This window comes from Musca vetustissima, unplaced genomic scaffold (genome assembly GCF_032173495.1).
Source record: "Musca vetustissima isolate MV318-11 ecotype Yass unplaced genomic scaffold, APGP_CSIRO_Mvet_v1 utg56108, whole genome shotgun sequence".
Lineage (NCBI taxonomy): Eukaryota > Metazoa > Arthropoda > Insecta > Diptera > Muscidae > Musca > Musca vetustissima.
This window is the reverse complement of record NW_026877815.1, coordinates 124,059-141,035: the sequence shown is the minus strand read 5'-3', so window position 1 is coordinate 141,035 and position 16,977 is coordinate 124,059.

Sequence of the window (16,977 nt, the reverse complement as noted above, 5' to 3'; positions counted from 1 at the left end):
CCCTCTCTCTTGTATTTTTTTGGGCACATAACTTCTGACAGTAATAATTTGTTTTTGGGCCATGTTGCCTTAGTCTCCTGCTCAGCTTGCAAAATAAATGAGTTGATAGTAGTAGTAGCACATCGAAAGAAGACGTGACATTATTTCATCATTTATAAACAAACAAGGAAAATATATTTTTCCAGGAAAATTAAAATACATTTTTTGGGGATTTTGGAGGCAACAGACGGTGTAGAGATAAGGATCATTATTAAATACAGTCAAATGTGGTTGTGATGAACAAATGCTTAGTTACATCGAAAAGTATTAGTTTGGGTAAAAATAAATCCATTATTTTTATATGAACTATAGGACTTTATTTAACATGCTTCGGAATGTCCGATTTGGGGGAAATATGCACCGTTTTGTTGTATGATTTGTTGCCATTTTAAACTCTAGTAGTCGATTTTCACAATCCCCTAGATACCATTTTTTTATCATTAAAGAAATTTTGCAATGCAAGAAAAAGATGATAATCGCTTGATGCCAAGTCCTGACTGTATGGCGGATGCATTTTTTTAAGTTTCCGGCGAGGCACTGTAGCGTTGTCCTGGTGGAATCCGACACCTGTTGACCAATTCTGGCCGTTTCTGGCCAATGCTATCTTCAAACACTCCAGTTGTTGACAGTTGAGATCAGAATTTAGCGTTTGACCATATGGAAGCAACTCATAATAATAAATGTTCTTCCAGTCCCACCAAATACATAGCAGAACCTTCCAGGCCGTTAGTCCTTGTTTGGCCACCGTTTGAGGAGCTTCACCGCTCACAGAGTTATCGTATGTGATCCATTTCTCATCTCCAGTCACCATCCGTTTAAGAAATGGGTCTACCTCATCCCGTTTGGCCATGGCTTCGCAGATGGAAATTCGATCAATACTATTTTTTTCTGTAAATGGTTAAGTAAATGGTTTTATGGTCGATTTTTAGCTTCTGGCCGATGTTTGTTACCCCAACACCTTCCACTTTCTCATCTGAATTTGTTTGTGGTTAGATTATAATTTTTTTCATTGGTAATCTATTACAAATATATAACCACTTTTAATATTTTCCTTCTGCAATTTCTTGTTCCCGGCACGTAGCATTTTCATGTTGACCACATCACCCGAAATATTATTTATATTTTACCCTTAAACCGCAATTCTTTTTTCTTCATCTTACAATGATGATGACATTTGTTACACTTCATTAAACATACATTTGTTAAGGCAAATAAATTAAGCTTGTTGTTCGCTCGTTGGCTTGCCTTGCCTTATTTCCCCATTTCGGCTCCCTACTGGGCCACAACTATAACAACTGAACTTTCTTTCTTGTATAAAGCGTAGCCAAAAAAATATATTGCCATGATAAATTATAAATAGCGGCGCATCGTGCCTTGTCGTATCGAATTGTTTTGGCTCTCTACATAGAGATCTGCTGGCGTGCCTTGCCTAAACAAAATAGTATGCCGAGCACGTAAAGCAATTTAAACCAATAATTTAAATTGTCCCAATGGAATAAAACAACAGAAACATATTTTGACTGGCTTTCAGTAAAGCATAGATAGAGAGAGAGAGAGATGTGGAAGAAAGGTTTTACTAGTTGACAAAAAAGCGTGGGTAGTTGAACTTTGTCGTACACCATTTCCGAATGTAAAAAATGCATTATAATATAATGGGTGATTTTTTAGTTATTATCTTTTGACACAGCTCAAAAAGGTTTGGTGCTTTGTTTCACAATCGAAACATTTTCAGTTTGGCCTATAAATTAACAATGAGTCGCCTTACAAACGAACAACGCTTGCAAATCATTGACTTTTATTATCAAAAACTTATCTATATCTCTTTGGAAATCATCATTCAAAATGGCATATTTTCATCCTCTTCAAGGTATCTCATTTTCAAGTTGTTGTTTTTAAACGAATTACAATGTTTCATAGAAATTTTCAAATAGTGTTCTTTGGAAATGGTGTACAATTGTTTTCCTATTGCTGGCCCTTTTCTGTCATCAAATGTCGTTTGACATTCATTGCCACTGCTGTCCACCACATCTTTCAATCCACCAAACATCAGTTTTTATGAAATTTGTGTTGGCGTTAACAAATTGTTTTCCACAAAAATTGGCAATATTTTTTCGTTTCTTTTTTTCTATTTCTATATCTCTTACCTATCGAATATCAAATACCAAAAATGAAAGTAATCTTTTTTTTTTGCTATTCAAAAAGAATTATTAGATGTTTGTAATAGATAACTCTTGCTGATTATATTAATTGAAAAAGAAATTGAGACAAATAATTGATTAGCAAATATATAACATGTTTCGTTAAAATAAAACACAATTGCAATTCGATTTGTATTTCCAAAGGAATACTAATCAGAAAATTGTCAATTAATGTAGGCTTTGAATTACTCCAAAATAATAATAATAATGAAATCCGAATATATAATATTAAATAATTATTAATTTTCTTTATATTATCACACTTTCTTCCAAGTTTATATTTTTTATTTTTTTGCAATCAATCGAATTCAAGGGAATTACATAATAATTGAATTTCATTATTAATCATAACATTGTGGCTTTATTTGCTTTGTTGTTATGCCGTTTTTTTTATTATAGTTGCTATTAAATCAGATATTTGCGGAATTTATTTTTAACACACACCCGTTAGTATATATATAGCATTTAAGTTGATAAGCATATTGTAAACATATTTATCACAAAATGTTCCTAATGATTTGTTTGCATACTATGATTAATAACGCATATAACAAAATGTAAACTAAAATCGACCGGGGCTTCTATATGGGGGCTATTTTTTAAGTGATAAATCCCACAAATTAAAATTTAAAATCGGTTCCGTCGACAAAATGTTTTTCATGTAAAACGCGTTTAACGTTCTTATTTCAGTTTACTAATCACAGCGGGATCTTAATTTGTTCTGATCTATTTCGATTTTACCAAAAATTCTATGTTATATATACTTCAAAATGGGCCAATAATGGAAGTGAACAAAGAGAAATTCGATACATTCTCAGTTTTTCTTTGACAAAGGCGAAACTGCAAGCCAAGCGGCTAAAATTATGAATGGTGTTTTTTGTTCCGCCAATTTTGTGCAATTTTGGTTTCATAGATTCAGTTCAGGAATTTTTGATGTTAAAGAGCACCTCGCACAGATAGGCCGGTTATCGAAAATGTCGATATAATCGGAGAATAGACCGAAGTTGCCCGGCATGTTAGCAATCGTAACATCGCCCAAGAGCTAAAAATAATAATATATAAACATAATGGATTTCTTTTTCCACAACCTAATAAATACCCGCTAATTGGTTATTTACCCACTGTCCGTCACTATAAATAGAGGTAGAGTTCCAGCAAGACAGGTGTACCATTATTGAAAAGATATACTATATAAAATTAAGATCACCAGATGGGGGAGTAATACTCCAGAAACGACCAGAAATGGCCAACAGGTGATGTGTCGTGTTCCACCAGGACAAAGCTAGGCCACACACATCAACAGTGACTCACCAGAAACTTCCGGAGCTTGGTTGGGAAGTTTTAATGCATCCGCCATACAGTCCGAACATGGCAACAAGCGATTATCATATTTTTCTTGCATTGCAAAATGTCTTTAATGATAAGAAATTGGTATCTAGGGAGGATTGTGAAAATCGACTATTAGAGTTTTATGCAAATAAAGAGCAGGACTTCTATGAGAGAGGCATTATGATGTCACATTTAAAATAGTAACAAATCATACAACAATACGGTACACATTTGGCTCAAATCGGGCATTCCGAATCATGTTAAATAATGTCCTATAGTTCATATAAAAATAATGGATTTCCCCAACCTAATATAACATTGACATGAATCCAAATATTAACATGAAATGACGTTCAATTAAACAGAAGGGACTGGTGATTATAATGGAAGTGAAAATGTTCAGTAATTTGAAGACAATAGCAAAAATTGCATATAAAACTCATAATGATAATTTTAAACAACAAAGAGTTGCAGTACCTAGTGCCAGAGGATATTTTAATGGTTATAGTACCAATGAAACCCTCATATGTTCTATATCCAGAATTTTGCGACCGTTCATACACTTAAGAGTTATTGTGGATAATATAAAAATGGCCTTGAAAACTGCCTTTAAAATTTAATAAAAAAAAAATTAAAATTGACCTTTTCAATCCATTTGGCTCAATTAGATATTCAGGGTTCTCATTAGGTATCAGATATACTAAGCAAAATACCGAGTAATATGGGATAACCTTATATCAGAAACCTGGTATTGATATATTAAGTCCAATGAGAATCCCTAAACATCAAATTTGACATTAGAACCCAGAATATCTAATTAGATCCAATTAAATTGGGGTAACCCGAAACCTGCACCAATATTAATTCTTTTTGGTGTAGTTATATCCTAGCAAATATCAAGTTCAATTAAGATTCGGATGAAAAGTGTGTCCATACTCCCTAAAATACCGACATTTGGGAGGTACTGTTATATGGCGACTACCATTTAAAAATAGATATTTCAAAATTCCGATGGTCATGACTAAAATAGGATTATGAGATATTCGATCAATAATTTAGTAGGATATAAACATTTCTGAAGTCTTCATTGAAAATCCTTTTATTAGTGGGAGAAATATGACATTACTTTGGTATCTCGGCACTGATCCCCGTCAGTTCCCAGATTTTAAAAATATGTTTCTTGTCATAATCTAAGTTAATCTAAAGTCGTTATAAAAGTCTAAATAACTTGTAATGGGCGGGTGGGTGCTGGTTCAGGATGAAAATTATCGTTGCAAAAATAAAATGTTTTTTATGAGACAAATGCATTTTGGAGGTGCCCGGGCCTCTCCCTCTGCGAACGTCCCTAACGGAAGCTATATCTATATCAGAACCAAATATACATCAGAACAAAATTTGAAATATCCTACCTCCTACAGTGAATTGAGGCTTCAAAAACATGCAAGTACGCCCCATAGTGCATCGGCTGGAATATTACACATTTTTTATACGGAGGTCAAGTTATAAGAGAACATGAATCATGTTTCCATTAAATCACAGATCTTCCAGCTTTTGTTCCATATAACTCCAACACAATGGATCTCCGAATTTAATATTTTTTCTCCGAAATTATTTTTTCTACATAATTGGATCCACATTTTCCGGCCTAGCACTCATACAATACACTTTTTAAATGGATTTAGATTTTCACACGAATGTCGAGGGCGCATTTCAAAATATTTAAAATCGTGTTTTTACGACTGAATGCTAGCCTCTAACTCAATGTGAATTTGCAAAAAATAGAATTTAGATTTCGGTTTATACGAAGGTCCAATCAAGAAATTTACGTATTTTCTTGATCGGACCTTAATTGGTTTCTCAAAAATGTGTGTAGCCTCTACTATATTGATACGTTCATTAAGAGTTCGAAATCGAGAATTTGTTGCGCTTCATACTCCTAATTTATACATGTTGTCAAGGAGTAGGTCAAGACTGCGATTATTCCATCTATACATTTTTAATAAAAAATCATTTCTAAATTTAGTGTTACTATTGCCCATTCCTGAAGAGGGAGTCGGAAATTGAAACAGAACAAGTCTTGCAGACGGGTACTGCACAAAAATATTATCCTAAGATAAATATACCATTCATTCAAAACCGCATTTAAAATAAAATATTATAACCCCCAATTCACACACACTCCGTTAACGTACAATGAAACTTTTGGACACTTCCCTTTTGTTTTGATATGCAATTAATTATAACAAAATGATCCCCTTTCTTTTTGTAACGAATTCCTATCACAAAGTCAAATCAAAAAAAACAACAGGTAATCCAACGGAAAAAAAGTTCTTAAAGTATCTGAGACGAATGTGCCTTGTTATTTGGGTTTGGGGGCTATTGTTTACAAGGTGTCGTGCAACCTGCGACCAAAATGATGGATTACCACACAACTGAGTGGTGGTTTTCACATTTTCCATCATCCATCACAAAACAAAGTTACTTTTTTCTTGAAAAACATAAACAAAAGCCCTAAACCTCAGCACAGCAGCGTCATTTATTCATTTTTCTGGTTTGTTGGTGAAATTTTGGTTGGTTTCCACGAAATGAAACGTGGTTGTCGTCGCATCGTCGTCGTAATCATTCCAAAAATCAAACTAGTAATATAAAAAACAAAGCAGTTTGAGAAACTGAAAGTTTTTTTATTTTGGTTTACCGGTCATTTTGAGGATGAACCCATCCATGGTTTGGCAAAATAACAAAAGGTAGAAGAAAACTTGACATATGTCGTCGTTCAGAAACTAAAACATGTTTTTCGTTTTCATTTTGGAGTAACCTTTTCCTTGATGTTTGGCTTTGGCCCATCTGGTTGGACGTTTCATTTCACTTCAATCCTGAACAACAACAACAGCAATATCCATGACGTCTTTCCATCACCCAAAACACAACAGCAACAAAGGAAATAAATGTAATTATGCGGTAATTTAACTCTTAACTCTATAATTTAGCCATTTCGAAAAAAGGGCTTCCATTTGTCCCTAACTTCTTTAGTAATGGTATTTATTGTTTCCTTCCTACCTAAGAACCCGGGAGGGACGTAATCACGTTTTTCCTTTCAGTCTTTACTTTTGAATTTAAACGTGTTTTTAATTCGTTAACAAAAATAAAAAGGTTTTGTGTTGAGAGGGCTTTTCTAAGATTTAGGGTACCCTTTAGTGACAGCTTTTGCTGCTTGTATAATAACTTAACCAACCAGGCATGAAGTCATGAATTGTGCTTTTATTTTTTCCCCTCTTGTATTTAAAGTACGTGGTATTGTAGTTTGGGGTGTAAGGGCATATTACAATGGAGATGGGGTATAGGGAGACCCTTAAATGGTTCTTTATGTTATTGCACCATCACGAATATCGTGTTTTTTTTTATAAAAGATAAATGGGTACAGTTTTAGAAAAAAGAGGAACACCACATGCACAAAGGTGTGATTAATAATATGTGGATTTTGAGGTGAAATGGATCAGTAAGGTTTAAAGGTATTATAGATTTTTGTGGCCCAAGAGTTTGTAAGGCTCGGAAATATTGGTTCTAGACCCACCTTTTAATATACCGATTGTCATATTTCGACTAGTTGAGTCCATTTAGACATGTGTCCGTCCGTCTGTCCATTATGATTTGTAAACATGATACAGGCCACATTTATCGTCATGAAAGTTTGCATGTAGGACGGGTTCTGACAAAATAAGACCCCTTTATTATTTAGAGGATGAAATAGACCAACAACTTCTCTTTTTTCTGGTCACTGTTGAGGTCACAATTATTACTCGAAGACCACAATATTTAATACAGGGAAAGTGGTCTGACCATGGAATAAATATGACTGTTATAGTAAATATGGACCCAGAATTTTGTGTGAAATATGGCAAAATTGTATATATATATATATGGGCAATATTGCCAATTTTTTAATACTCCATTTTCAAAAAATCAGCTTTTTTGTTTTTGTGGCACATCAATGATTTTTGGTACACATATAGAGAAAAATGTTCTGACTCCGAAACCGTTCGCGATCAAATTTTTGGTTGATGCGCGCAAAAGTTATCGAGGTTTTAATTTTGGGCATAAGAAAAAAATCTTAAAATTACGCCGTTTATGATATTGACCAAAAAAGTTGATATATATCTTCCTCCGTAAAATTAAAATATGAATATATTATAATAATCACGATAAAGTTGCACATATTCGCGAAATATGAGAAAAATAAAAAATATAGCAGATTACATCAATATTTTCATTATATTAATGACAAACACACACCTAAAAATTTATTTAAAAATATCTACATAATCTAAACACGATGATGAATCAAATGATATCAAAATCACACAAGTCCGTGTAGCGGTTTCTAAATCACAGCGACAACAAAACAAGATATTGAGGAAAAATATTTGGTTTTGGTTCGAAAAAATAATGTCATCATATTTATTTTTTTAATTGTATACAAGAAATTTCAGAAAAAAATGTTGGGGTTATTCTGCTATTTTACCCAAATTTCGCCGAAAAATTGACAAATATATTAATAATCACTTTTTGTGTAATGTTATACGCCTTGCGGATTATATCAAGACCCTTCCGATAAATCTTAGAATACTATAAATAGGAATAAACCTTAAAATAAAATAATATAATGAAATATAAATTTTAAATTGCGTGTAAATCGCGTAATTCTCAAAATCATTTGATGCGCATGCGGTTTCCAGGAAGTACTGAAGTTTATCTTCCAATCCATATATATTTTGCGAAATTTCATTTGACGGCTAAGATGTGCCACACGTTACATTGAAGTACCCAAAAAATCGTAAAACGCGAATAATTTCCGAAAACTCCATATGCCATTAACGCGCATCCGATTTCGGTTTGCACCCTAAAAAAATACATCGATCTATACCGATTTCAATGTGGTCCATTAAGAACCATGGATGTGCCAGCTCACACTATTTTTGAGATAAATTACGTCTAAATCGCGAAATTCTCAAATTCATTTGATGCGCATGCGGTTTCCAGGAAGTACTGAAGTTTATCTTCCAATCCATATATATTTTACGAAATTTCATTTGACGGCTAAGATGTGCAGCACGTTACATTGAAGTATCCAAAAAATCGTAAAACGCGAATAATTTCCGAAAACTCCATATGACATTAACGCGCATCCGATTTCGGTGTGTACCCTAAAAAAATACATCGATCTATACCGATTTCAATGTGGTCCATTAAGAACCATGGATGTGCCAGCTCGCACTATTTTTGAGATAAATTGGGTACATCTCTCTTTCGGCTGAAGTTTTTAAAGTTCTCTTTTCGAAAAAGATCAAAATACGTATGAGGTCATTTGTTGAAGCGGAAATGATCCACAGAAAACGCAAATAAATCCGCGATATTTTTAAAAACATATTTTGCCAAATTTTGTGTTTTTGGAAGGCCAGTTCCCGCCGTTCTAGTAGATGGATTTTCACGAAGAAGATTTTATATCATTCGAAACGTAAAAAACCTTACTGATCGCGGGTACCCATATCATTCAGTTGACAGATCTAAAAATTTGGCCCGAAAAATAGGTTTTTTAGAAATTTGATCGCACAAAATTTCCACCTTCGGGTGAGTATTACTCTGAGGCTGTGCATAATACATACACAAAATATATATCAAATTAATCAGATTCGCGACTACAATAATCTTATAATCGATTTTTAGAAATTCCTGTTTGCGCATTAAAACTAGAAGTAAAATTCAAAAAAACAGTCAAAATCGAGCTTCAAAATGTCAGCATCATTTAAATGTAGATGCAGTTAAAATTTTGAAAAATGATACATAAGGGACGTAGTCCCCATTTTGTTGGCTCTTAGTTTTACTTTGACACGAAGACCGTGAAATGAGTGGCTTAATCACAAATCGATAGAGAACATAAAAAAACTGGTTCGCCTCAACCTGTTTTTACACATTTATTTACATTAAAGTAGACACAGCTTCCACGCATATACACTTAGGAGGTCAATATCATAAACAGTTTGCAACGACAGTTCAATTAACCCAAAACTATTCACTTTTTTTCATATACTTAAGTAATTCCCGAGTTATAATGGGGTGAAATATATATATTTCAGCTTGAAGGATATAGACCTGAGAATTTGACAGTATATTCAAGAGGAGTGGTTGACCGCGTGGGAGTTATACTAAGATAATTACCGGTGTCTATTTTTTTCATTTGGTTAGTATTACCATTTCACACTAGATGGCGGAATTGTAGCTCTGATGGCTATGAAATTTTACATGACGTTCCGGTTATCGTCAAGGGCGACACCTACAAATTTCTGTATTGTTTTTCTAGAGGCCTGATCTGGAGAATACAACTGTATTTATGTTTCTTCATTTTTAAAGGAAATCCGTTGACATGTCCACAAAAGACTGACGTTTTAAAAATGCTGGTCAGTGGATAGTGTGCAGGACTACAGACGGAGAAGGAAAAGTTCTTTTAAAATAGGTTTCGAATATTTCAAAACAGAGGTTTACATCCACATAAATATGAAATACCTTCAAAACTTCTTGAAATTCTAAAGAGAAGGAAAATTTATTTTAAAATGCGTTTCGAATATTTCAAAAGAGAGGTTTACATCCCCTTAAAGATGAAATACCTCCGAAGCTTCTTGAAATTCTAAAAAAACTAACTCTCATTAAAACCAGAGGCAAATGGCAACACTACATAAACAAGGACCTCAACCACAGTTCAAGAAGGCATTGTTTCTAGACTACGATAGGTGGCAGCCTCATCACCTAGGACAGGTTACTGCAGACTATCTACTAACTGGAATAAAACAAGGAAATGATTTACGGAACTAACACAAGGACTAACTGAAGAGGGGTATAGGAACTATGCAAATTTGTATACTGAATGAAGTAGTAGGGCTACAATCGACCGATCATCCATATTTCATGAAAATGATCCGTAATTACTTCGAAAAAATATAGTGACTAATAAGCAATAACTCTTTTAATGTCTAATAGGCAATAACTCCGTCAGGATCATTAGACCTTACTTTTTCGGTTGTTATGATGGACGACTTGTTGTGATTAATATTTTTATATGGTCAGAGTATCAACAAGTTAGCTCTGTGTTATTGACCACCCAGACCTAGTGATCTAACATTTTTGAACTTCTTCCTTTGGGCATGGAAATGTCTACCTACAGCCCACATCGATTCAAAACCTTATAGATAGAATTTGCATTTTTTACTTAATATTTCGTGTTGTACTTTTTATTAGTCTCTAAGAGTTATTATATTTATCTTTAATTATAAAATATAATATATATATATATATATCTTTAATTATAAAAAAATTGATTTCAGAGCAAAGTATTTTTATCCTCCTTCTCTTTGTTGTGAGTTGGCATACCGCGTTCTGGATGGGTAATAAGATTTTTAAAATTTTAATTATGTCCGTATTTGTTCCCAACCCTATTTCGGTCTTAGCCGAATTTTCCCATCTGTGAGTATTTAATATTTTCAATCTGAGATGATATATTTGCTTTCTCAGAGGATGAAAACCCCTGGCAGGCAATTTACAATCGATTAGCCCCAATATAGGTCTGGACCGATTTTAGGTATTTTTTATGCACATCTCATGATATAGGGTTAAAATGTGTCTGATCGAACCTTTGTACTTGTTTTTATTAAATTAAAAAATATTAAAATTAAAAATAAAAATAAAACCTTTTTTATATTTTATTTCACTTTACTATCATCTCAGTGCATATTTTTTTATATTTGAATGTCCCAATAACACACCTTAAAATTTTTTTAAACATTTTTCACTCGCACACTCCTTAAGATTTGTTGTATATTTTTTCTTCCCATTAAAAAATGTAGTGTAGTTTTTACAATTGAATTACACATTGATTGTTATTGTTGTGAAGTGTGGGTTATGAATACCAATTGAGTTCATGGTTATGTGTGGATACACTCGCATGCTAGTAGCATCATCATCTTTGCATGGACACTTAATATTGACATCACATACGTGTACGTATATATATATATATATATATGAATGGTAGGCCATTACACTCGCAAAAATAATAAAATAAAAAACCATGTGTTTGAATTTTGTTAGTTTTTTCTTTGCCTATTTGTTATTTTCAATTTGTTTTGTATCAACGCGTTTTCCGTGAAAGATGGCATCGGTTGGGGGTCAAACCCCACAGGCTGAGTGAAAAAATAAATTGATCTTAAAAAATATTTGCTTAAAAAAATACACACGCCAAGCTAACCCTAATATCGATGGTGATGATAACAACAAAAAATAACCACGTATTATTTTATGACCTCATCTAATTTGAAAATGAGAGGTAGAAAAATAAAAAAGTATAAGAAAAATATTTGAGATATGGGCAAAAATGAAACGTGGAAATAGAAGGAGTTATGAAGTCAAGTATATTGAGAAAAAATATTAATTATTTAATTACTATAATAACTATATTTAGGGGGTCTACTTTAATTAAAATGGAGATTATTCCTCAAAAAAACAATAGGAGTTAATATTAATTTTTTCATATATTCAAAATAAGAATAAAATTCTATAGTGATTTAGCCACTTGTAACTTGTTTGGTATTAGAAATTTGATATATTCGGCACCAAACTATATTCCGTATTTTGGGTACTTTTGTCAACCAAATTGGCAGTAATTTCTAACTCTAATAACCAACCTCGGTATCATTATCAATAGACTAAGATAACACAAAATATAAATGGCGCCACACACAGGAAAATTGTAACACTAAATATGCAAATTCCTCAACCACTGCACAAAATTCAAGAGGGAGTTGTTTCTAGGCAACGGTAGATGGCGCCGCATTTACTTAAGACAGGCTACATCAGACCAATCATATACGTAGGTGTAATACAACAAATTATCAACAATATAAACACAAAGGCAAATTGAGCATACCTCGATTTTTTTCCAATTTTACATTTTCGGCATGAGAGTAATTAATATTTTCAATCTGAAAGGATGTATTTGATTCCTCAGAGGATGAAAACCTCCTGGTAGACAATTTACAATGAGTTAGCTCCGATATATATGTCTGCATAGAACTTTATACTTGTTTATATTTAATTTAATATGTTTTTTGCTTGCATAAACCTCCAAAAATTCTTATAAATAAAGGCATACAATATTGTCCTCCATATGAAATACATTCGAAGCCTCCTTACATTATAATAATCAACCTCGTTATCATCGTCAATAGATTAAGATAACAAAATAGAAATGACAGGATATGGCGTCACCTAGAGGAAAATGGTAACACTAAATATGCAAAGACCTCAACCACTGTACAAAATTCAAGGGGGCCTTGTTTCTAGGTAACGATAGATGGCGGGCTCATATCCTAAGCCTACATCGAATGAACGAGGTTTTAAAATGCGGTTCGATCGAAAATTTTTCTTGTTTATATTTAATTTAATAAGGTTTCAAATACCAATTTAAAACTATCATCTTTTGGCTTGTATAAACCTTAAAAATACAAAAATTTTATTTCACTTTATAAGTCAATGAAAATTGCTGCACATTAAAATTCTATTTAATGTAAATAACCGCAAAATAATATTTTTATGTATTTTAATGATTATGATGACGATGCTGGCAGTTTACTTGAATGGCTGGTTGTTTGTTGGTAATGTGATATAATTACAGTAGCAACAGCTGTCTTTTAATTTGAAATTAACAATTGTTTTCAATGACAGAAGTGTTTTAATTTGAAACCACAAATTAAATATGAAACCACGGATGAAATACAGAAAATTCGCAAAATTATTAAGTCTATAACAAATATTTTGCAAAAATAATATAAAAAGGCCTCGGCCTATTGGAGGCGGGTAAAAGGCCCATTGCCTAAATTAATGTATTTGCCCATAAAAAAAACTGTATAAAGACTTTTATCTATCGGATACATACTCCTGCATATAGAAGAGACTCATAGAAGGTATCCTTCCTATAGAAAACGTATTTAAAGTGTTTTGCCTAAAGATGATCTGTAGATCTGTAATCCTATAGGCGGTTTTCTATCTGAAACCACAAATTATTTAAAAATAATTAATGTTCATATACACATTTAAATAGAATGAAATATATTGTTAGCCAGTTATTATTACTAAGATATGAAAAAAATTAATGCATTTTCCAGAACTTTTACATTTGCGGAAATTAATATTGATATAAACAAACCTCCATCAGCTATATGAAATATATATATTTGTTATAAACAATTGTTCCCATAACTTTAATTTCAGTTGTTATAGTTTTTTATCGCCATCCAACAACATTACTTCCCTATAATAGTAATTAAGGAAAAACCGAACTGTAAATATACATCCATATTTTCCACAATGCGGAATTGTGTGTGACAAACCAACATCATCAGTCAGTCATCTATCATCAGATGCCATACATTTTTTTGCGTAATAACTACCACAACAAATAATAATAGTCATCATAACAATAGTAGTAGTCGAGTACCCTATCTTCAAAAAAATAACAGGAATATCTGTTATTCCATTTTTTTCTCTCCCTATTCGAATTTTGTGGTAACAGTATTTGGTGGTTTAACATTTTTTTCTATTTTTTTACAATTTGGAGCATAAGTGTTATTACATGATTGTTGCTGAGTTGGCGGCTTTTTGCCTTTTTACTACTTCATTTAGGCCAAGTAAAAAAACAAATGGCAGGCCAGAAGCAATCGCGGTTTTGGTGTCGTTGCTCTACAAAGTGAATGAAAAACTTTTCCGATTCATATTTGCAATAGCATTACATACAGACAAATCTGTGACAAGTCTTGAACAAAAAATACAAAACTGTGGTTTGACATAATTTTTGTTGTTGTAGTTCTTTTGTCTATATATATTCGTTTTTGTTGCATGACAAGCATAATGTAACAATGTGTACCACTTTAGTTTTTGTTCGTTTTTAGCTTTTTTCTTACTTTAGAGTATTATGCCACTTTGGAAGTAAGGAAAAGGGTGTTCAGTATTGGATTTCAATACATTTACAAATATATATACTTCGGAACACTACTACTACCCCATAAGATCGGTGACAATTTAAGTTCTGGGTACCAGTTTCTTTATAGAAAAATCCCATAACTCTAACGCTAAGTATTTTTTTCTATAAAAATTATTAAGCTTCCGCTACTTAAGAACTTTTCACAGCCTATTTTTTCTACAAAAAATAGGCCCTTTTTATAAATCGCATTTTTACTATAAAAAATAATCGAACCACAGTTACTGAAAACTTTTTACAATAGAAAAATAAATATTAGTACTCAATTACTGAGCAATTTTTTTTTTTCAATAGATAAAAATCAATACCCAGTTATTGCTGGAATAAAAACATGCTTCTAAATTATTGAGGAATTATTTCTGTACAAAAACAGTCTGTTACTATGAATATTTCTATAGAACAAATAAGGTCTCAGTTACTGAGAATTTCTTGTATTGAACTCTGGACACAATTGGAGGAGCTAAGTCATTTTTTCTATAAAAACCATCTATCTATGGATAAAATCTAGACGGAGAACAACAAATTCTTTTAAAATCGATTTCAGTTTTGTAAAAGTGAAATGCCCCCTAACATTAATATAACCAATCTCAGCATCAGAACATGACAACACAAGATAGGAATGTCAGGAGATAGCGCCACCAATAGGAACATTGGGACACTAAATAAGCATAGATCCAAACCACTGCTCAGTCCTCAATGGGAGGTTGTTTCAAAGCAACGACAGATGGCAGTCTCATCCACTAGGACAGGATACAGCATAACAATCATTTATTACTCGAAAAAATTATTAAATGATTTGTATATAAAAAATTTTGTCAAACACTAAATAAGCAGGGATCCCAATTACTGCACAGAATTCAAGGATAGGTTGTTTCTAAGCAATGATAGGTGGCAGTCCCATCAACTAGGAAATGTTACAGCATACTAAACATCTATTTAGCTGCAATATATAAAAAATGATTAAATAATATGAATAAGTCCCATTTTCTTCTATGAAATATTTTTTATCAAATCCCAACGGAGGAGAAACATTTCTTTAGAAGTGGTTTTGGAAAAATGGAAATTTGCAAATAAAGTCTTACATCATGCTCTTCAGACGAAATAGATTCGTAGCATTCCACACATTCTAATTTCCAACTTCGTTATCATCACCAACAGATTAAGATAACACCAAATTTAAATGACCGGAGATAGCGCCATGCAGTGGAAAATGGCAACACTAAACATGCAAAGACCTCAAACACAGCACTAGATATCGGTGACATTATCTAAGACAAGCTACATTAGGCCTATCATATAAATAGCTGCAATACAAACAATTATTAACAAAATTAAGACAAGGACCGATCGAATGACGATCGGAATAACTACTTTATCTATCAGAGACATTCTTCTGCATATATAGGACCTATAGAAGGTCTCCTTCCCTAAGAAAACGTATACAAGCAAAAACAATCCTGGGGAAGGTATAAAAAAACTTATGTAGAAGATACTCCTTCTTTCGACAAGCCGCAGAATGTTTTCTGTCTAGAGAATCTCGTTTTTAAATGTCGTATATCTATAGGTATTTTATAGAAGTACTTTGTATTCTGTCTGTTAAAGGACTACCGAAGTTTTTATGTCTATAGAAGCCCTGGAAGACCTAGAAGGCCTACAAAAAAATTCTATGGCTAGGGGGGTGTTATATCCGAGTAGACCTAGAGAAGTTCTTTAATACCGAAGAAGGTCTATAAAACTCTTAGAAAATATATTGTGTATTGGTTTTCAATAGTATATTGTATGTCTATAGAAGTCTTGGAGAAGGTCGGTACAACTCCTAGAGAAGGTATTTTTGCCGTAGAGGACCCGCGGAAAGTTTTCTGCCTGTGGAAGAGCTTTATAGGTATTCTGTCTACATAGTCCTTTAAAAGGACATCTGCCTATAGAAAACCCGCAAAAGGTATTTTATAAACACAACACTTTATTGTCTCTATAAATAAGGGTTCCGTTGAAATTCTTTAAAATGTCTTATATCTTTTCAAAATCTCTAAAAGGTCTTTACGAGAAAATCAAGATATTAATTTCAATCATACCTTTTTAATTATACCCCTCCAACCCTATCTCAATAACCAATAGTATTGGGTATTGTAGTTTTGGCAAACAATATAAAAACTTGAAGAAAAAAAATATTTTTGGTTATTAGACATGAAACCCGTTTAGTGGTGATGGTGGTTAGTAAGAGTGAAGAGAGCCAAATTTAAAAAACTTGTTTTGAAAACCACAAAGAATAGGAAACCCCAATTCTAATTGTTGGGTCAATTTTTTAACCTGAATAAGAAAATCAAGATTAAC